The 22,373-nt window shown below is 38.7% G+C and overlaps 1 protein-coding gene across 1 annotated transcript in view; it reads left to right on the top strand.

Moving 5' to 3' along the window:
- Positions 1–22,373, top strand: part of LOC131686773 (dendritic arbor reduction protein 1-like) — a 375,114-nt gene that overhangs the window by 310,967 nt on the left and 41,774 nt on the right. The gene's annotated exons all lie outside the window — the stretch shown is intronic.

The raw sequence follows: 22,373 nt of genomic DNA, 5'->3' as shown, positions 1-22,373 counted from the left end.
AATGATTTTGATCGCAAATCTTTTATGTGTGTGTTAAACTTTCCTATCTCCCACTGGCCGGCAGTGATTGAGTACCCATTGTTGCTGTTTAGCGAAAAGAAAAAAAAAACAAAGAAAAAATAAGCAACCGTGGCATCCTAAACGATACCGGCTCACACGGTACAATAGCCTGACCCGCCTCTGGATACAAAAGGCTATTAATTGTTCCGGAAATGGTGGAGTCATCTAAGAAGCCTTATATACTTGCACGTATACCAAGATATCTGCGGAACTTGCCAAGTTTCTATCCTTACGTGCGTCATCAGTGCCGAAAGAAAATTAATTCCTTTCCCGTCCACGTGCTGATGTTGCAGGGGCATTTTCAAGTCATCGACGTATGAAAGCGACACCGACATTAATTGAGTTCTATAAGATGACGATCGGTATCTCCGGAACCGGAAGTCCGATCGACTTCAATAGCTGCTTATGGGAGCGTTATACCTTTCATTTGAAATCAAGTTTGAGCGATTCGGTTCAGCCATCTCTGAGAAAAGTGAGTGAGTTTTGAAAACACACACACATACACACACATACAGACATTTGTCAATTTCGACGAACTGAATCGAATGGTATATGAGACTCGGCCCTCCGGGCCTCGGTTAATAAGCTAGTTATCAGAGTGATTGCATATCCTTTCTATATGAGAAAGGCAAAACAAGTCTATCGTATTTCTTTGTTGCAATTCTTAGGAATTAAATGTATATTTGGACACTTTTATTGAATTCCAAAAAAAAATTATCACCTTATCCGGTACGATGGAAAAAATTAAATAAATTTTATCGGGAAAATTATTCTCACGCTATTTGTGGAGACGGAGAATTTTGCGACTCATCTTATCTCGGAAAAGTTGGACATTGGATAAGCTTCTTCTCGCGTGAGTGAGTGAGAATTATAATGCCTGGCAGCATTATTTGGATTAGCAAGTCTATATCACTAATAAGTCATTAGTGATATAGACTCGCTAATCCACATAATACTACATACATATTAATATGTATTGCATCATTTGGCCATCACAGAGTTACCAGTTTATATGGGAATTTGCTGTCTGACCGCACCCTTCAGCCTGTAACTCCGGAACCGGAATCCCGATCAACAGAACCTTCAGTTCAGTTATCTCTGAGCAAGAGAGGTGACATTATTTTTCCACATACATACATACACACAGACATTTTCCTATCTCGACGAACTGAGTCGAATAGTGCATGAGACTCGGCCCTCCGGGTATCGGTTAAAAAGCCGATGTTTGGAACGATTGCATAACCTTTCTATATGAGGAAGACAAAAAGATCATTAAAAAGATCTCAACATACTGATAGGTGAGCTTTTGAATTTTGAAAAAAAAAACTTAAAATGCTGAGCAGTTAAAAAACACAAAATTATTTCCAAATTAAAGCTAATATTGTCGTTTGTGTTGCGACTCTTTCGAAACTGACAACCTTTCAAGATAAATAGCCACAATGTCGCATTTCGATTATAGAGGTTTTAACTTTACGGTCGTTCGCTTCTTTTTTCGGACTAGAAACATCTCCGTAGAAAAATCTCTAACTCCACATGCGGAGTTTAGACTCGAACCCAGGTGGGCTACATACAAGGCAATCAATTTACTAACTACACTATGACCGCCCATCGCAACAGAATTGTTCTTCTACAGCTCTATAAACTATTCAAACTTATTGAACAAACAAATCAGCGTACCATCCACAGTAACAACATACATCTGAAGCCATAAATTTGTACCAGCTATGTAACCTAATGACATTTCCCACCGCAACATTTAAATGACTAATCCATGCGACTTGCGCAAGGGAGCAACATGACAATAATAATAATAATAACTATCCTAAAAGTGGGCACAACAACAAACTTGCCGACGCGGCACAGAAGCAGCAACTATCCGTGCAAATTCCAGGCAATAAATCCTCCCCGATGTCCTCGACCAAAGATTCCAATCGCACCAGAACGGCAGGCGGCACACCGCCAATAGCGATGCTTTCACGAACAGTAACAACTGGGCCCTCCTGAACAACACAATAATCGTTGTTCGGACCAATTCATTTCTAGATCAATATTTGCGACTTTGCCATGCGCCGTAGTATTACACCGCTTCGGCTTCTGCCAAGGGACCCCAAAGAAATAACTTAATATTAATAACAGCAATAACGCCAATGGGTTACAATCAATAAATTACCATCAGCATCGAAGGAGAGCAGAGCACGGAACACGAAGGTGCACCAGATCCAATCCAATCCGGTAGAAATACAATCGCGACTCGATAATTGCTGCATCCACACTCGCCAAGTCGAAACCATCATGTCTATACATGCAGACTCGACGACGAGGCGGAAAATGCATATTATTGGGACCAGATCGATTTGTTTGCCAGCGTAATGTACTCAATCTGCCCACCTCTAGCTTCATCGATTCACCACCTCGCCATCGGCTCAGTATGTTATTAGAAATTAATTTGCATAAAGACAATAAGGGATAATTAATTACGGAATGGATAAAAATATGTCATTTGTCCAAACACCTTTGCTCCTCGCTGGGCTGAGTCCTAGTCTAAGGGGTTGCGCAAGAATGGCAATTGTCTGTCGGTCTTTTCGCCGTCTACAACTAGTGAAAATCTCGTTATCGTGTAGGAGTAAACTTTCCGAAAAAAAAAATTAAAATGCCTACCACATTCCGTTCTTCCAAAACCGTTTCAATCGTGCGGGTACTCGGTAGGTTCTGCTTTGATATGACTGTCAGTGGGCAGATATGCGTTTGTTTTTTCTTAGCATTTTGACGAAATCAAGAGGCGTGTTGATTACATAGAAGGATAGAGTCAAACCTACCGTGGCATGATTGATGGTGCCCTGGGGGAGTACGTGCGAAAAAGGTGCCTTTTGAAAGTGCACTTGGAAATGTCATTTTTCTATATGTTTTCATGTACGTACGGTGCATACTGAATGCGTGTGCTAATGACTAGTGTACGCATATATTAACACAAAAATAAATGCCGATTGTCATTTTTCACCGGCTGAAGGAAAGCGCATCGCTAACGAGTTGAATGAAATGGTTTTAGGCTATGAAATAGACGTCAATCCGATCGGAGGAAAAGTCGCGTCATTTGCTTTGCATGGGTTGGTGTAATGTATGCGTTAAACATATATATTAATAATGTCACCATTTTTAATATTAAATTCGTGCAAAAATTTTGATTCCAATGGTGTTTTACGTTGAAAAATAATGTCATGGAAATAGAACGCGAATTACCGTCAAATGCCAGTTCAAATGTTCTGGGATGAGGAACCGAAAACATCAAGATCGAGAACCGAAATCATGTATGTTATGTTCAATTTTTCTTCCGTGTCGTCCACAGAACATTGTTATTTGTGAAAATATGGTTCAATATTTCCACTATATTATTACCAATTCGTTTTTCTGTCCGTTAACTAGTTCACAATATTCATTAAACAAATTGAATGGCTGGCGAAAGGAGGTGACTCACATTTTTTTCCAAAATTGACCTTTTTGCTTTTTTAACTGTTCTGAGTAATCCACGTTTTCCTTCATTTAAGAAAATTTAAATTTTTAGATTTTTTTACATTTCTTATAAAAGAAATGTATAGAATTCGCTCAAACTTTCAGGGCCGAGTCTTATATACCAATCGACTCAGCTCGACGATTTGGGACAATGTCTGTGTGTGTGTGTGTGTGTGTGTGTGCGTCTGTGTGTGTGTGTATGTAACGGACAAATTCTCATTCGTGTTTCTCAGCAATGGCTGAACCGATCTTATCCAAACCAATTTTAAATGAAAGAACTAAAAAACAGTATGAACGCTATTAATTTGTTTTTGATTCTGATGTTTAGTTAAATATGAATGTTTGAATGCGTAAAAATAGCGTTTTTTGCAGTTTTCTTAAATTATCTGCCGAAATTGACAATATAGATTAACAATTTATATGTTTTAGATAGCTTTAACAAATACCTTTCGAACAAGCTATAGATTGTGGAAATCGGACTATTATCAAAAAAGATATTTAACATTAAATGCGGACGAAAGATTTTTATCATTTCCCATTGCCAGAAATATGACCAAAAACATGTAATCTATTATTAACGCCAAAACGGCTTATTTTAGGTCAATAGTATCTTCGGAGAATTTAATGAAGGCAATATGCCCTTTCTTTTGATATTGTGCTTTTGCTGATTAATCTCCCTATGAGTGAGATATTTTCACAAATTCTTTGGAAGTGATTATATCGAAATAATGTCTTTATCAAATTTGTAGCTCTTACTTTTGCGAATAACTTTACTGAAGACTTCAAATATCTATTTTGAATACTTTAAAAGTTATGGCTTGTTGTTTGTGGATTACTCTTTGTCGCCTATTTATTGTTCAATATAGTAATAATCCATTGAAATAAGCCAAACATTATTTCGATAAAACGAATTTTGTATTTCATTTTTTGTATCTGCAACCGCTAGAAATAATCACCGAACACTTCCAAGAATCTGGAAGGAACTTAATAACTTATCAGTGCAAAAATGTTCATTTGTGCGAACCTTCTGACTACAATTTCTCTAACTTAAAACCATCGGATCGATCTGAAACATATCGGAAAATGGAAGGCGAAATAAATAACTCCAAGCAACGGCGTAGCCAAGAGAAAGTTTTGGGGTTTAACACCATAAACCCCCCCCCCCCCCACACCACACCCAACAAAAAAAAATTGGATTGAAGTTGAAAATTTATTGATGCTGACTGATTTAATTCAATATTACAATAACAATTATCTGATCCGTAGATTGATAACCTGTAGTTGTAAACATCATGAGGACTTTTGATAAATTGTCGGAATGGGGTCCTGATATGTAACTGATCTATTGGTCTTGATTTCACAGTTGTCTAATAGCATCAATATCAAATTCCTGCCTGAAAACATTCCAATAGAAAATTCCAGAGTTCTGTAATCAATCATAATCCTCAGATTTATTTTCAAATTCAGCTCGTTTTTGTAGAGATGTACTGTAATAAGGGTGTTTATTTAATAGGAAGCGAAGATAAAATTGATTTAATGTCTATGAAACATAGAACTGCTCACCAAAAAAAAATGCATAACTTTCAACATTTGCAAAAAATGTTTTTGCCTTTCTCATTCACTCTAAAATTCGTCAATCTAATCCCGACCCGGAGGGCCGAGTGTCATATGCCAATCGACTGAGATCGTCGAGATCGGAAAATGTCTGTGTGTGTATGAATGTGTGTATGTGGAAAAAATGTGACCTCTGTTTCTCAGAGATGGCTGGATCGATTTACACAAAGTTAGTTTCAAATAAAAGGTACAACCTTCCCATCGGCTGCAATTGAATTTTTTATTGATTGGACTTCCGGTTCCGAAGTTACGAGTTGAAGAGTGCAATCACACAGCAAATTCCCATATAAACTGAAATGAAAAATTTTCAAAATCAAATTTGTATTTTTGATGCCAAATGCCTTTAAAATGCATGAAACATTGAGATGTTTGGCAAAAATGGACTTTTTTGGACTTTGGTACATTTTTGCCTTTCTCATATAGAAAGGTTATGCAATAAGGGGTTGCTACTTTAAAATTAAAACTAGTTTAAAATTTCTTAACAAGTTGAAAATTTTCGGCAGGACCCGGACCTCCCGAATCTTTCTCCATGATCCACAGCTGGTTTCAAGCGATGTTTCAGTATCACATAGTATCTCAAAATCGTGGCTGTCGATCCATTGTATATATGTGCAAATCGTACTGAACATGTAATATTCATTTCCACCATTGTATTGAACATAACCAGCCATGAAATCGTAGTCTGGACAAATGAGAAAAGCACAATTGCACCACTAGGCGGATTAAAACAGGTTTATATTTTGGGAATGCGTCGAGTTGAGACGAAAACGTAATATGATTAATAACGAGGATAACACTTTCCGAATGTAAAGAGAAATTTATGAAAAATGACGATTTCCATTCGACTCTAGCAGGTTCTGATCAATGTTGATGAGCATTTGATTTTTGTTGTATGACCAATTATATGTATAGGTCAAATGTTTACAAACAGTAATTTAAGGTCAAGATAGCATCAGTTTGAAACCGCCAATTTATGAGGTTTAGTATCTTCAATGAGTTTTACAAACATTAAACAGCGCATCATTTGATAAAATAATTTTGACGGTATATCGTCCAAGAAGTATTTATGGTGAATTTTCTCAGGTTAATATTCATGACTACAATAAAGTCTCAACAAATTCGCTAAAGACACGAACCTTGTTACTATTTTCTGGAAAATAATTCTGCATAATTTTAAAACTTTAAAAATTATGGTTTCGGAATTATGCCGTTTGGACAGTAAGATCGATTTTCACCAAACCCCCACCAAACCGAATTTCTAGCTACGCCGCTGACCGTAGAAACAAAGTCGTTCTACACTCGTTCACAAGAAACTTCTTCGAATGCTGAATATCTATTATAATACATTGACACCCCAATTTTATCAGCCAAATATGAATTGCCAAATATGATTTTTTTATTGCATCGAACTACAACAATTTTTAGGTAGCTTTCAAGGGGTTATTTTATAGACTTCTTCCAAAATTTGGCGAACCTATTCCAATTATACATGTGGAGATGCAGAGGATTCCTCGGTCTCTAGTAGCAACATGTATCGGACTAACATTCCTTCCTTTCCCAGAAGATCTGCATTCGGACGTAGCCGGCGTCGGTATTGATCAGCATGCAGGGATCGGAATAGATTGTACAATGTGGCTCATCATGTTATTCCCAAGCATGTTGTTCCAATCAACATTTTGCAACCTAATTTGGTTCTGGTCAATAACGGAGTAGCAACTACGGGCGATCTCTTATGCTTATGCTTATGCTTATGCTTATGCTTATGCTAATTTGGCGAACCTATTCCAATTCGTATACCAATTGATTGGTATACTTAAGGGTTTATATGTTGCAGAGAGAGAAAATACTGAAATTTTCAGCTTTTTTCCTACACAATATTACGAAAGCTTATTAAACAATTTTTCCTAATAAGTTTGTGAAAATTATAAACTATTTGAAATTTTTTAATAGTTTAATTTTTTATTTAACCGTGATTTTTTAATAAATAGTGACCATCGCTTCACAACGTAGTCTATTTTTCATGGCTTGCGGTGAGCACGATCTCTCGAATTGCTGCACTGAAAATTATGGAATAGAAATTAATTTTTAGTATTCTTTACAGATTTAACTCGCCGCGCAGATAGCTCTGAATTAGACCCGCTGGTGCCCTAAGACGATTTCGCTAGATTTTCAGAGCACTGTGCACCCAGTGCATTAACGCAAGTGACGGAAGGCTATCGAAAAGTTTCGTGAAAATGAAAATTCCAGTAATGATGATGATTTCCCCAAACGGTTCGTTTTCGAGAGGTTTTTATTTGTTCTTTGGCATTAGGATTAGCGATAATAATTCAAATCAAGAATACTACTGGGAAGTCACCTTTAGAAAAAGTCGATGTCAAAGTAAAATTTGAAACTATGCACGCATGCACTTCAGAGATAGCATGATATCATGAGCTGCGAGTTCATTTCAACGCTTTTTTGTGAAAAGGGCGATACTCACAAATGTAATCATAAGGCTTTTTTCATACATGCGAATGATTAATAAATAACCCCTTTAGGAAAATTCAGTTTTCCTACCACAATTTAGATATTTTATTAACAGAGCATTAACAATATGTCTATTTTATGGGACATTTTTTCGCTTTCCTATTGATTTGGTTTGAAATTTCTAGCACTGATGTTGTCCTATGCTGATTTGAGCGATTCTCTGAGTCCTGCCACTATCCCATGTAGTATGTGTTATCAAAAACATCGCGTAGCATCAAGTTCTAAATGTTCTCATACGATATAATATCCGAAGAGAGTGAAAAGAGTTATAAGAAATGTCTCATCACACTGTTAGGTGGATTAAAAGCGTTTTTAGATTAGCAGTAAAAGATGAGTATGAAGGTAACCCCAGTACTAACTGGTGTACAAAAGGAGGTAATCACTTGTTGTGTCTTATGGAAATTCGAGTTTTCTGGTTCGTTTTCCGAGGCTTTAAGAGGAAAAGTAGTCCATCGATTTGCCATCCTGCTATTGTTATTTTTTTATTTTGATTATAGAGGTTTTAACCTTAGGGTCATTCGTTGTCGGGTTAGAGAAATCTCATTAGAAAAATCTCTTACCCTATGTGCGGGATTGGGAATTGAACACTCAGGTGACCTGCAATCGATTTGCCAACTACGCTATCTCCAAAATACATGAAATTTTGAGTTTTCTCTAAAAATATTTTTATATTCAAATATTTTATAGTTAGGCACAGTCGTAAATATGAAAAAGAACACTTTTAGGGTGATGAGCCCATTATCGCTATGTTTCTATTATCACGCTACCCATTTGAAGCCGTTGGTTAGAGCAGTGTCTGCCATTTTTGTTTAACGCATTGAGTCAAATGGTAGCGCAACAATGGGGGCACTCGATTCGTGTTTTCGTTGCGCTCAAACACGAGAATTTCACTGTTTTCAGTGCATGTATGTTATTACCTTGGTACTTAACAGCGAAGCAAAGCTGTTGATGCCAATTTGTACGCATTCCATTGTTTGTAGGCCGAGTAATTAATGATTCAGTGAGGCGCCCTCCTTAGTATGGTGGAAATAGGCACTTCACCCTATTTGTAAATTAAATGTTATGCTTTGTCGTAACTCTTTCTTCTCCATGAAATCCAAAAAAGTACCTGGTCAATGAAATAGGTGTATTGTAATCCATTGCATTAAAAATTTTCAAATCCAATGATTTTAAGACTTCAACATTTTTAACAACTAGTAACCTGTGTAAGCTCCCTTATTCAAGCAAATTTTATCCATTTGTCTTGGCAAATGGAGTCATTCAAACGCTGATAAATTTCCATTGGTATAGGGTAGCATTCCTTTTAAGCTGCTTCCCACAAACGATCCTTATTTGTGAAATTTCGATCAAATAACTTCTTTTTAAGTACATTCCGTAAATTTTCTACGGGATTGATGACAGGAGATTGGCATGGTCCGAAATTATAGTCACTTTATTATCCCGAAATCATTCCTTTGCATACTTCGATGTGTGTTTTTGGTCAATATCTTGCTGAAACTGGCATGTAAAGGCACGTTATCTTTGGCATAGGACTGCATGACATCCTTTAGCATGTCCATCCTTTAGCATTGCATTCGAATCTTGCCATTATAGTGGCGTTGTAAAGAATAGGACCTGCGCCATTCCACGAAAAGCAAGCCCCTAACCTCCCCCTTCTCGCCTCCGTGCTTTACCATATTTTGCGTGTGTCGCAGATCAAACTATTTGCACTTTGGACGTTTAACGTTTCGTTGTGCATCGGAGGAAAACAGGTTTACCTTTGATTCGTCCCTCCGAAGGATATGTCGCCATTTTTTGATTCCTTCTGAACCAGGCCCATTAACGCTGTTGAAAAGCAAATTGCATTCTTCTACAAAGGCTTTGGCTTTGAAATAGTGGAACCTTTTCAGCAAGTCTTTCTGAAAGATTGAAATTTTACGGCCTACAGCGAACTGTTCTTGGACCTACTACTTTTCCCATTTGTGCTGAATTGATCTTGGATGACGCGAAAAGATCAGATTTCGCTAAAATTGCAATACGATAGTCAGCTGCTGTAGATGTCTTCTTGGTTTTTTTGCGTGTTTCCTTTTTTCAAAGGTTTTAAGGCATTTGTAACGAAGTTTTCGGAACGCCGCAGTGTATTCGCGATTTATTTATACGTCTTATCTTCTTGAACAAAATTTCTTAGCAAAACTCGTTCCGCTTGAGTACAGTGAGATGCTCGACCCATTCTATAACAAATCTTTGACTTATTCAACATTTAAATGCATTTATTAACACACAGAATTCAAATTTCACCAAATAAAACGTATATTGGAAATATGTAAAATAATAACACGTTAATATATTTCACACACCTATTATATTGACCACACGAAAAAGCCTGCGGCAGTCTTATTTTACACTTGACAAAGATTGCAAATATAATCAGCGCCAACAACCCACTAGTAACTTGACAGATTTCAAGGCTTCTGTGTGCGGTAGGTGTGATTGAGACTGCTGCAACTTGGTGTGCGTAATTGAGAGAAAAACAAAATAATCTATCACACACCTATTTCATTGGCCAGCAGTATAGCTTACATTTCAGTAAACTCCATATAATACTAATTTTAGTTGAATCACTTTGTAGGTTGACGTTTCGGCCCAAACAATCGTCGCTGAAGATGAGTGCCACTCACATACTTACTATGTATGGCTGTGGCTATCTAATAAATATTTCTTGCACGATTAATAATTTGGAAATGAGTAAGTTTCTTCCGTTTGCTGCAAAAAATGCAAAATATGGGTAGCCGCTTTTGAACGCCAGCTATTCAAATGTTGATTCGTATCATGAAAAATGTTCATAGATCATGTTTTCGTGATTGTAACCCTAGTTCACAAAATCAAAACAGCCTGTGAACTACTGCACAAAATTCAGAACACTGCTTGTTAATCTATTCTTGCATTGTGAACAGGTTTCCGATTAATAGTATATGAAATAATTCATAATGCCGTAGAATAGGTTTCCACTTTCACAATATAGTTCACATAATATGCACCTTTACACATTGTCTGAATATTTTCAAGTCAACATTTTCACTTTCATGATCTTGTTAAAAACTCAAGCAACTTATCAATTATTCATTGAAACAATTTTTTTTCCTAGTTCCGGGTTCATAGTATATTGATCACGACTAGGTGAAAAATTTCACCAAGCTTGGAAAATTATTCATTGATCTATTTTTGTTTCGTGAACACACGATATAGCTTTCGTGCTCGAGAATAAATTCATAAATTTAGAATGTAACACCAATCATTTTCACTTTCATACAACTCGGCTCATGGAGCTGAAATACTCACGTGAACAATATCACAAAGTTTTTTAAATTATTCATAGATTCATTTCAATATCGTGAACTTATTCGTGAAACAGAATAAATTTGGAATTGTTGTAAATTTGTTCTTCAGGCCAACACGGCTTGGCAGGTGACCATTTTAGTTTGGAACACTGTCGCTTCATGGCACTAGAGTACATGTGAATTTGTGTACTTCAACTTGTTTCATCTCGTTTTTCTAACGTCCTAGAAGATCCGTCTCTTTGAAAAAATCGTTCAAAAAATCCTGCCCAAGTACATGACAACCATTTTAACTCGGAACTCTCTCAACACATGGCGCTAATGTATATGTGAAATAATAATACATTATTGGACATGTCTTATCTGATCATCCTGATTTCCTACAAAATTCGCGCCCTCAGCAAGCTTGTATAGAAGGGGAAGACCTTGTAGATATTATCTGTTTGATTCGCAACTTTCTAATTACGTGGTACTAGCGTTCATACATATGATATAATGAATTTTGGATTATCAATTGATCTTGACATCCTAAACAATCGGCATCTTCAGCGAAGCCAATTATAAAACCAAGTTCGTGTGGTTAGCAAGCTGTTTGATATGGAATTCTACCAGGGTGTAGCTCTTGTGTGCAATGTGGAATGTTCGCGTCTTCAGCGAAGTTGTTTAGAAGCGAATACTGTGATGATGGTGGTGGTAGGTATGTTTGGTTCTAAACTATGTCAATGCGTAGCACAAGTGTAGATAGTAGGTTGTATATTTTTAACTTGTTTAATTTCGTCTGTGTAACAATCTACAAAGGTCGTGTCTTCAACAAAGTTGTTCATCAGGTCATGACCACGTACATGACAATCATTTTGATGTTAAGCTGTGCCATTCCGTAGTGCTAGTGTAAATGTGGAATACTACATTTCTGGATCCGCTCCTGTTACGATCCAATCCACTCTAAAGAAGCTATCTGGTATTTGAATAGAATGATTGAGCTGGACAGATCGTATTGACCAGCATAATCCGCTGCTTGAGATCATAGGAGTGCTTTTTGAAACACTGGTTTCAAATTTCACATGAACGCTAGTGCCCCAAAGCGGCAGAGTTTCGAATTAAACTAATCACTATCCGCACTGAATTTGTCGTGTTGTAAATTTATCTGAAATAGCTAACTTTTTTGGGTAATCACTATTACTTGATTGAAAATATTTAAAATGCATTATTATACATGCACACTAGCGTCACGTGGTAACAGCATGCCGAACGAGAATGATTATCCACACAGCCGTTTTCTTTTGAACAACTTTATTGAAGAAACGAACTATGTGAGCCGCTCGGGAAACGAGATAAAAAAGCTAAAATACTTAACTTCGGATGCACACTAGCGCCAAGCAGTGACCAAATTCTGGATAAAATGTTCACTTGCCGAACCCTATTGGCCATTAGAACAACTTTTCTGAAAAGAGTTTATTTGCAGATTTTTTTTATTCATTTCGTTTATTTGATAGGCACAAATGCGTTAGCTTGGCGGTGCCAAATTCTTTTGTTTTTACATTTTGGATATTTTAAAACTAAGAGGTTACAATGTTGAAATATTTTTTTTAAAGAGAAAAATTTTACAGCTATCTTAAGACTAGAAATAAGATTCTATATACAAGAGAGGGGGCAAAAGATTATTTTTATGAAAAATTTTAAAACAAGGAATTCAATAGTAATAGTTTTTTAGGAAATATTTACAGTTATCTTAAAACTAACAATAATGTTTGGTACACAAAAGGGGAAAAATATTTATGAAAAATTCCATCCTGGATTTACCATTTTAGGGTGATGCTAAATTTTTTGAAGTGTTGCCATATTCAGTATGGGTCTTGCAATACTTATTTAAGCGATTCCAAACTTTTGACGGGCAGTGTACATATGTTCGGCAACAGACACAAGAAAACTACACTGATAAACTCAATTCGAAAATAGAACGAAATTGGTCATACAATGCACAAATTCATTCATCGTTTCCAGCAACGAAGCATTTTCATGAATCGTAAATAGTTGGTTTCGTTTATTTCACGAACCGAATTGAAAAAATGGCGACTTGATGATCGAAAATTTGTATACAGTACAAAAGGGTCAAATCATTTTTGTACTTTGAACGCTTTCGTTAGTCGCTCAACTTCATTCTCGTTCTTCGAACAAAAGTTTTGAAAAATACGAACATTATTACAAAAATTGAAGCCTTTTTAAGGGGGGCGTTTGGTGTAGTGGGCAAAAAAATGACTTGTTTTTTATTCGCTTAATTGTTAGTATTAAACCTCCCGCAATCTCGGCGGCCAGTTCAGTTTTCGTAGAAATGTTGGCGTTATAATGCCTATGAAATTTAAAATATATAACGCTGTAAAAAAGTTTCTATCAACCACCGCAAATATTACTATTAAAATTTAACGATACGCTCTAGACGTCCTATGAGTTTGCCTACAATTGGCAAATTTTTTTTTAAATCTTTCTGCATATCAGATTTTGCTTTTTTGCTGCATATAAATCTCGTTGCCAACAGCTCCACCATGCGAGCAAAAGCGTTTAGCGAAATATGAATTGTAAAAACTATTTAATTTTTCAAGAATTAAACAAATCCATCTGTATTTTTTCCGGAGAAAAACGAAGCATAAAGTGACTTCAACAAAGAATTTTCTTATCAGTTTAAAATTATACAACAATGTCAAAAAAAATACCCATATGTATGCAAAAAGGAGTAACCAAAAGTTTTCTTCTCACATATAAGGGAATTAATAACTAAACTAATAACTCTGTGCATGTATAATATAAAAAATTTAATCAATCAAATGTAAACAATTTTTACAGTACGAAAATAGTTTTCTTGGTCAAAACATTTTCTACTACGACTTTACCCATTTATAAACTGCGTCAATTCTCTGAGATCCGACGAATTCCCTTCAGTACTTCCGAAAAGGCACATCGACATTTGGCGACTCCGCATCTCCACATCTTTCGAACATCTCTTACCAGTAGCATGCTTCCATCTGGCTGGAAATCTGAATTTCTAGTACAGAAATGAAGAAGGTTTCATCCTTTCTCATTGTGATTATCAGGCAACCACATTTATTGCTACGTCAGGAATACTTCAGGGAATCCACTTGGAGCTTGATATTTCTGCTCTATCTCAATGACATCACGCAGATGATCTCAAAATATTCCGTTTAGCTACTGCGGGCAGATTAAGTAAAATACGTTGGAGTTATATTGAATTCCAAACTGAACTGGTCTGCTCACATTGAGTGCAGGGCCATGCAAGAAAGCTTGCATGGCCTTTGGGCAGTACAGATGAACTTTTGAAAAGACCCGAGGTCACAAACCCAAATACATCTATTAGATTCACACGACAATTGTACGCCCAATACACTCATACGGACGCATTGTGTGGTGGCAGAGGGGATAGGTGATGACGGTCCAGTCAAAGCTAAACCATCCGCAAAGAATGGTGCTTTCACGACAACTTCGACTGCTGCCCTTGAGACTCTTCCAAATATCAAACCTTACACTTTAAACAAGGAGCACTCTCATGAGCTTAGAGATTGCAGGTTACTGGTGAAAGACTAACCCTTTCGCATTTTTTCAAGTTCTAGTACAGTAATCAATGAACAATTCACCTACTTCATGCCTTCAACAACATTTCCTTAGATTGATAATTTCTCACCGTTCAGAATAAATGGAACCAATTTTGTAATATTGAAACAAACAAATAAAACTATGCCCCAAAGCTAGACCATCAACATAAATATCACGAAGCTGTGTACATCAAAGCGTCTCCTTCAAAGCGGGAATTACAATTATATCTAGTCCTGAGATGCATCGAAAGCTCGCACGATTTTTTGCAACTGCTGTACCCTCCGGTTATAAGCGCGATGGCATTTCCTACTTAGTAGGATTCCTCGAGTTAACCTTTTTCGCGTATGCAAAACTGTTATACCCACCTGAACTGAACGACTCCAGCGAGTTCAGCGATCAGAGGTGATCGATAAGAAATAAAAACCAACGTTCGAGTTTGCTTATGAAGTCAATTTTCTCACACGTCGAAATCCCTGTGGGTTTGCGAGCAGCGCTATTAAATGCGAGAGCATGCATTTTTCCAGCGAATTTCTCAATCCTTCGATTAGATCAGCAAATATTAACGTTTTGCAACATATTATTAATCAAATTAAGCAACACCTCGCCGTGAATTAAAATCCTCTGAGGCTAGGACGCCTTTCCGATCAATTTTATAGGCAAAGGCGAACGAAGAAAAGGCCACCCGATAATCGCGATCATAATTATTATTCAATTATCGATCCACCATTCTGTCATTTCACTATCAAACCCTATTGCTGCTATTTTTACAAGGCGAGAAACAGGATTTTTCACGCGCGCGCTCCGATCGGTTACCAATCGTTAATCGGCCTATGAGAAGGAATACAATATTGCTGCTTTCGAACGAAAATCTGCTCACTCAACTAACAACGAGCACTTGATTTATCGCACTTCAGAACATAGCACAGCGGCGTTCGCCAATACACAACCTCGACGATTGATGCTGAGGCGTCGCGTGCGACTGCTCTTCGAGTGTTTTGTTTGCATTGTGAAGAGCTCAATCGACGGCGCGATGGACGTGATTGAAATAAGTTAAATACCCGGCCGGCCGCTCGAATAGCACAGAGCACTACCGCCGCCACTGCCGCTGCCGCACTCACCATCGCCAAAGTGGCAGGTGAGAAAAGGACTTTTTTTTCTTGAATGATTATCTCTCATTAGTATCGAAAGTGCATACGAACGCAGTGTCGGTGTGCGGCTTAACGCGTTTGAAGCATGACCTACCGTCTAACGGGGTCTGGGTGATTGGAGGCAGAGTGTTTTTACACCGCCACTAAGCTTAAGCTTTGGACTAGAGCTAGCGGATGAATAAAAAAAACTCGCGAAACGGCAACTTCGCCAGAAGTAGTGGTGAATCGCTTCGAGCAAGTCATTCGCGGCACGACCGGACGATTAAAGTAATCGGGTTTAGTTAAGTGGTAAATACCTATGGCAGATGATATTCCATGCCGCTTCCAAATGATTTAATAGATAGATCGTTGGATAAATTGTTGAAAAGCGTAGAATTGTTGAGCTGTAGCAAAGGTTTCCACTATGCATTGGTTGCTCAGAGATCAGATCACAAACACGACATAACTAGAGCTGCCAATCGCGGCAATTGGTAAGGTAAAAGCTGTTCTATGTTTAATGTAGTGTCCTTAGTTTTGTATCAGTTGGAACTTGATATTGGCCCTGCAGGTGCTCTTTTGGCTTGAAATCGATTAAAAACCTGTCGAAATGGACGTTTCTGGTTATTTTCTCTAATATTTCAACAAGACCAAATTTTATACGTGATGATTCTAAAAAGGTGAATATTAGTGATTTGGAGATTCGCATACACATCAATAAAATCCGTTATAAATGACCTTTTTGCCTTTCTCATATAATGAAAGGATATGCAATAACTCTAAAAATCAACTTTCCAACCGAGGCCCGTTCATCGAGATCGCAAAATGTTTGCATTGTGATTAACAGGCGACCTCATTTATTGCTACGTCAGGAATACTTCACGGAATCCATTTGGAGCCGTTGATATTTCTGCTCTATCTCAACGACTAACCTGCTCTCGTTCACAACATATGTACTCGATGGATTCGCTGACGGATTGCAAACCGATGCTATTTACATGGATTTATCTGCGGCTTTCGACAAAATCCATCATGATATTGCAATAGCGAAGCTGGACAAACTCGGTATTCATGGACAACTACTGCGCTGGTTTCGTTACCTCGATGGAAGGCAACTCCGAATCAGCATTAAGGACTGTCTATCTACACCATTCTTCGCTACATCCAGCATCCCACAAGGAAGCCATCTCGGTCCAGTGATATTCCTCCTCTACTTTAATGACGTCAACATCAAATTACAAGGACCCCGCCTTTCTTTTGCCGACGACATGAAAATTTTTCAACAAATACGGGATAAAACCGATGCCGAGCTTCTTCAGAGGGAACTGGACAGCTTTAGTACGTGGTGTGATCTAAACAGAATGGTTTTAAACCCGAGCAAATGCTCAATCGTTACGTTCACGCGGAAACGCCATCCGATTCAGTTTAACTACCATCTCTTCGACTCGAGTGTTCCAAAACACTCTAACGTCAAGGATCTCGGAGTCATCATGGATTCGGCAGTAACGTTCAAACCACATGCATCATCCATTGCGGATAAGGCTTCAAGACAGCTTGGGTTCATCTTCCGAATAGCGAAAAACTTTAAGGACGTATACTGTTTAAAATCTCTCTATTCTGCGCTGGTTCGCTCAACACTGGAATATTGTTCTGCTGTTTGGAACCCTTACTACCAGAACGGTGTCGACAGAATCGAGGCCGTCCAACGCCGGTTCATACGCTTTGCACTCCGACATCTTCCTTGGCAAAACAGATTTCAGCTGCCGAGCTACGAAAACCGTTGTCAGTTAATACAGCTCGATACTCTAAGCATCCGGAGGGACTGCTCTCGAGCCCTGTTCGTCTCAGACTTACTGTCTGTCAGGGTGGATTGCCCTATAATCCTCGCACGCCTCGATCTTCAAGCTCGCGTTCGAGCTCTGCGCAATAACTCTCTTCTGCGAGTCCCGTTCAGGAGAACTAACTATGGGCGCCAGAGCGCTGTTATCGGACTCCAGCGTGTGTTGAAAAAAAAATTATTGAATGTTCTGAAAGTACATACTTTTGAAAATATCTGTGCGAAATTTCATCCAGATCGGAGCACTAGATTTCGAATTACAGCCGTTTGATCGAGACCAACCGTGCCAACCGAGACCTGTTCGTCGAGATCGCAAAATGTATGTGTGTGTCAAATAATGTTCTCAGAGATGGCTAAACCACAACTTAGTTGCAAATGAACGGTATAACGCTCCCATAAAACGATATTAAATTTTTAGTTGATTGGATTCCGGTTCCGGAGTTTGAAAAGCGCCGTCGCACAGCAAATTCTAATATAAACTGGTAACTCTATGAAGTCCGAATGCTGTAATACATTTTCAAATGGGTTCAACATTCCTTGGATTTGCGGGTCAAGATCAATAATGACCAATCAAAGCAGCTTTGACCAAATTGGCCACCTATGACGGACGAACGACGCAGAAAATTCTTAGCCGATTTTTACGAACTTGGTGTCAAACGAAATATTTTTTTTTATTTCGATTATAGATGTTTTAACCTTAAGGTCATTCGCCTTTTCGGGTTAGAAAAATCTCTTATGAAAAATTTCTAATCCTATGTGCGGGGTCGGCACTTGAACCCAGGTGCGCTGTGTACCAGGCAATCAATTTACCATCTACGCTACGCCCACCCCTCAAATGAAAGATATAATACTCCCATTGATTGCTATTGAATTTCATTCAGTTCTGACTTTTGGTTCTGGAGAATTTCTTATATAAATCGGTACAATTGTAATACCTCATAGGTTAAAAATCTAATGAAATAAACATCAAATTACTTGGATTCGCTAGCCTAGATCACTGATGACAGATCAAAGTTTCTTGGAATATATTGTTCACTATCAATAATTCCGGATGGTCCGGGTTCCGGGCATATTCCAGAACAAAAGCCGCTTTGGTGATGACTGATGACTGACACTCCACCCCTGTTAGACCAACCTCACACCTGCAATCCCTTCATCCACTCCGTATACCAAAATAAATTAGGTGGTTCCCAACGCATCCTCCCCCTCCCACGAATTATACCCCTCCCCTTCCCCACCACCCCGAATTTCAAAATATATAAACATGAAGACAACATTAAACTCACGCTGATTAAACTAATTAAATATTACATTTTTGTTTGTTCCAAGTGTGTCAGCGTCGACATGTTGCTCATCAGGTTCGTGGCAGTCGTGCTCTATATATACTTACCAAGTGCAATAAGAAGGTAATAGACATTTGCACAATGTTAAAACAGGTATTTCTCGTATAGAAAGGTGATTGAATAAACTCTGAAAATCGCCAATCTAAGCCGGGCGCGACCTATTTTTTTACTTCAATATGTTTTCTGTATTTATCAGGAGCGTAGCTAGGCGTATGCGTTGAGGGGTTGCCCCCACATTACACGCTATCCTTCTCTAAACCCCCTCCCCCTAGATTACACACTACCCTTCCCTAAGCCCGCTCCCCCACATTGCACACCACGCTTTCCTAAACTACCCCCCCCCCCTCAAGCCAGCTCCCCTCAACAGATCCTCCTCAAACGACCACCTTATACACCCTCTTCAGACCCACCCCTCTCTCATCCCAATCACCTTCACCTAGTAGGCATACCAGGATAGGCTGGGGGTTGTTCGGTTGTGGGTTATTCATCCTCTTCGCACACATCCCCGCTTACACACAAAGTGCAAAAGGCTCTAAATCGCTACGAACGGCAAAAATACGATGGGGAAGTTACAGGCACAGAAACTGTACCCCCAGATGCTGACGAAGCTTCATTGTCTCATCATGGATGAAGAGACTTATGTTAAACTTCTCGCAGCTTCCGGAGTACTGTTCTTCACCATCCGGCACAAGTTTGACAGCGATCTGCTCATGTAGCAAACGGAGTGCGTTGTTCTAACTACCAGGACTGTACACAAGGAGATCTAACCGAAGGAGTGTCTACAGAAGTATCCGCTTCCTCTGTTAAAGCAACACGGGAGACCTACGATCTTCTGGCCGGATCTAGCTTCGTGCCACTATTCAAATGTTGTCCTGGAGCGGTACGAAGCCAAAAGGGTCACTTTCGTACCCAAGTACATGAACCCCCCAAAGCACCGGAACTAAGGCCCATCGGAAAATACTGGACAATTATGAAGCAGACACTACGGAAGCATCCCAAGGTGGTTAAAACTGATGAAGACATTAGGAAACCTGAGCTTCCGTAAATAAGAAGCAGAGGCCAGATGTTTTACAGAACTTAACCTTCCGGCAGTCGCGCTAATGCACTGAGGGCACGCTGCTCTGAAAATCTAGCGAAATCGTCTTAGCGCACCAGCGGCTGCTTGTTCAGTGGGCCATTTGCGCGACTTCTGAAGGATTAATGAGTGGAGTTAATCGTGAGGTGCGAGCGTTCGGTTATGGTATTGAAATTAAATGAAGTAAATATGCGCAAAGTTAAATTTTATTGTATAAAAGTTTTAAAAGGATCGGTCCATTAGGTAATTTTCTACGGCATTTTTTCCGCGATTCAATTTGATATGGGACACTTTTTAAACAGAAGAGTAGAGTAGGGTTAAGAAGGTCAGTTTTCTTTGGCGAGCTCGTGCGATGGTATTTTTGCACTGATTTTGACAAACAAGCGCTCGATGGAAAGGTCGTACATCCGACAACGTTTTGGCAATAGTCTATTCTCAACCACCAAAGGCATCAGTCACAATACCAGTGTGCTCTCTGCTGCTACCCAAGCCAGCGCAAGCAGTTGCTTTTTTCTTGTGTGCTTTGTCTGAAGAACATAGGGAACCGTTACTATTATTCTATCAAGATGACTGAGTCTCGACAACAAAATATGGCAGGGCCAATACGGTGGCCATTGACTTCCGGTCTTTCCGCATAAGACCAAGTATTGGTGAGTGGAACATTTGCTGAAGGATAAAATGCAGCTTCGGTTTTCAGACGTCAGTTTCATTCAGTTGGAGCACGTCAGACACGCGGTGCTGATAACGTTCAACAAATTCGCCCAGGCAAAAAGATTCATTTCGCAAAACAACTTGAAACACGTTCTGGATTGTGACACCGCAAAAATCAAGATCCCTGTGTATATGGATAACGGAAACGTGGAAGTTAAATTACATGATTTAGCACCACATACTTGCAAAGTGGCCATTAAAAGATTCATGTCGTATTTCGGAGAAGTGCAATCCATCACGGAGGATACGTGGAGGAACTACTTTTGCAGGTATTTCAAATGGTGTTTTTGTAGTGAGAATGCGGGTAGACCAACCCATTCCCTCTTACCTTACCCTGCAATACACAACAGAAGGGGTGATACCATTATACAGCGAACTCTATGTACATATCAAGGACAAACTAACACGTGCCAGTTCTGTGAACAAACGGCACATTACGGACAACCCTGCCCAGAAACCGCTAAGAAAAGCTCATTTACAGAAAGAAATACCAACACTCAGTCTCCAATATCATTCCCTGAGCCACAAACGGTTGCCAAATTTGTGGCTGCTGTTCAAGCAATAATGACAACTGCGAAAGCTGCGTCAAGTACCACAAACTCAACAGCTGATTCTAGCAACGAGGGAGCTACTAGTAATGACGAAGGGTTCACGGTCGTGACCCGAATGGGACACCTGATCGCGAACATCAAGGCAGTAACCCTGATGATGACCCGGACATGTGCGAAGACGACAAAGATACAAATGACCCTCTTGATATAGTTGACGTGAATGCAAGGATTTCCCCGACACGAAAACGGATCTCCACGCGCAATGGCAAGTCGCGCGTACGGGATCGATCTTAGCATTAATTGTTATTTTTATTGTTTACATCATGTAAATATATAAAAGACCCACGGCTCCGTGAAGCTAACGCCTTGAGCCGTGCCAAGTAAACGAATTAAAAAAAACCTATTTTAATCCACCTAGCGGTGCAATTGTGCCTTTCTCAATCATGAATCACGAGAATGTGTACGTTGTTTATATTCATTAAAAGCTTTTAAATGCATATATTACATTTTATTATTATACATCACATGACAACTATATACAGGAAAATAAATCATTATTCGAGTTCTAAAATTTTGAAAAAGGAAAAAAAAGCCACGGTCATATTGAACTGAAAAAAGGTGCAAAATCGGCAGTCCCAAAAAGTCGATTTTCATAAAAAAAATAATTTCGAGATAACATAAAATCTCGACGTTTCATGCATTTTAAAGATGTTTGGCATCAAAAATACGAATTCGATTTCTGAAATTTCATGGGGTCCTCCCTTTGAAAAAAAATTTGAGTTCCGGCTTATATGGGAATTTCATATGTGACCGTACGATTTAGTCTATATTTCCGGACCCATATAAGCGATCCATACGAAATTTTATAGACATCTGTGGGGATATTATAGCTATCATTTGGGACTAAGTTTGTGAAAATCGGCCCAACCATTTTCGGGAAACTGATGTGAGTTCGTAAATTTTGAAAGATGGCCGCTTTTCCCGGGCACTTCCGGAACCGTCTATGGTGGTCAATGTAGTCAACGAAAGTTTGGTTGGCCGTCGGTGACCTAGAACAGCAAATTTAAGTTGTTTGAGAGACATTTTAGCGAAATTTTTACCTTTTTTG

Source organism: Topomyia yanbarensis, chromosome 3, assembly GCF_030247195.1.
Source record: "Topomyia yanbarensis strain Yona2022 chromosome 3, ASM3024719v1, whole genome shotgun sequence".
Lineage (NCBI taxonomy): Eukaryota > Metazoa > Arthropoda > Insecta > Diptera > Culicidae > Topomyia > Topomyia yanbarensis.
The sequence above is the reverse complement of the archived record's forward strand: the minus strand, read 5'-3'. Positions and strand labels throughout refer to the sequence as shown.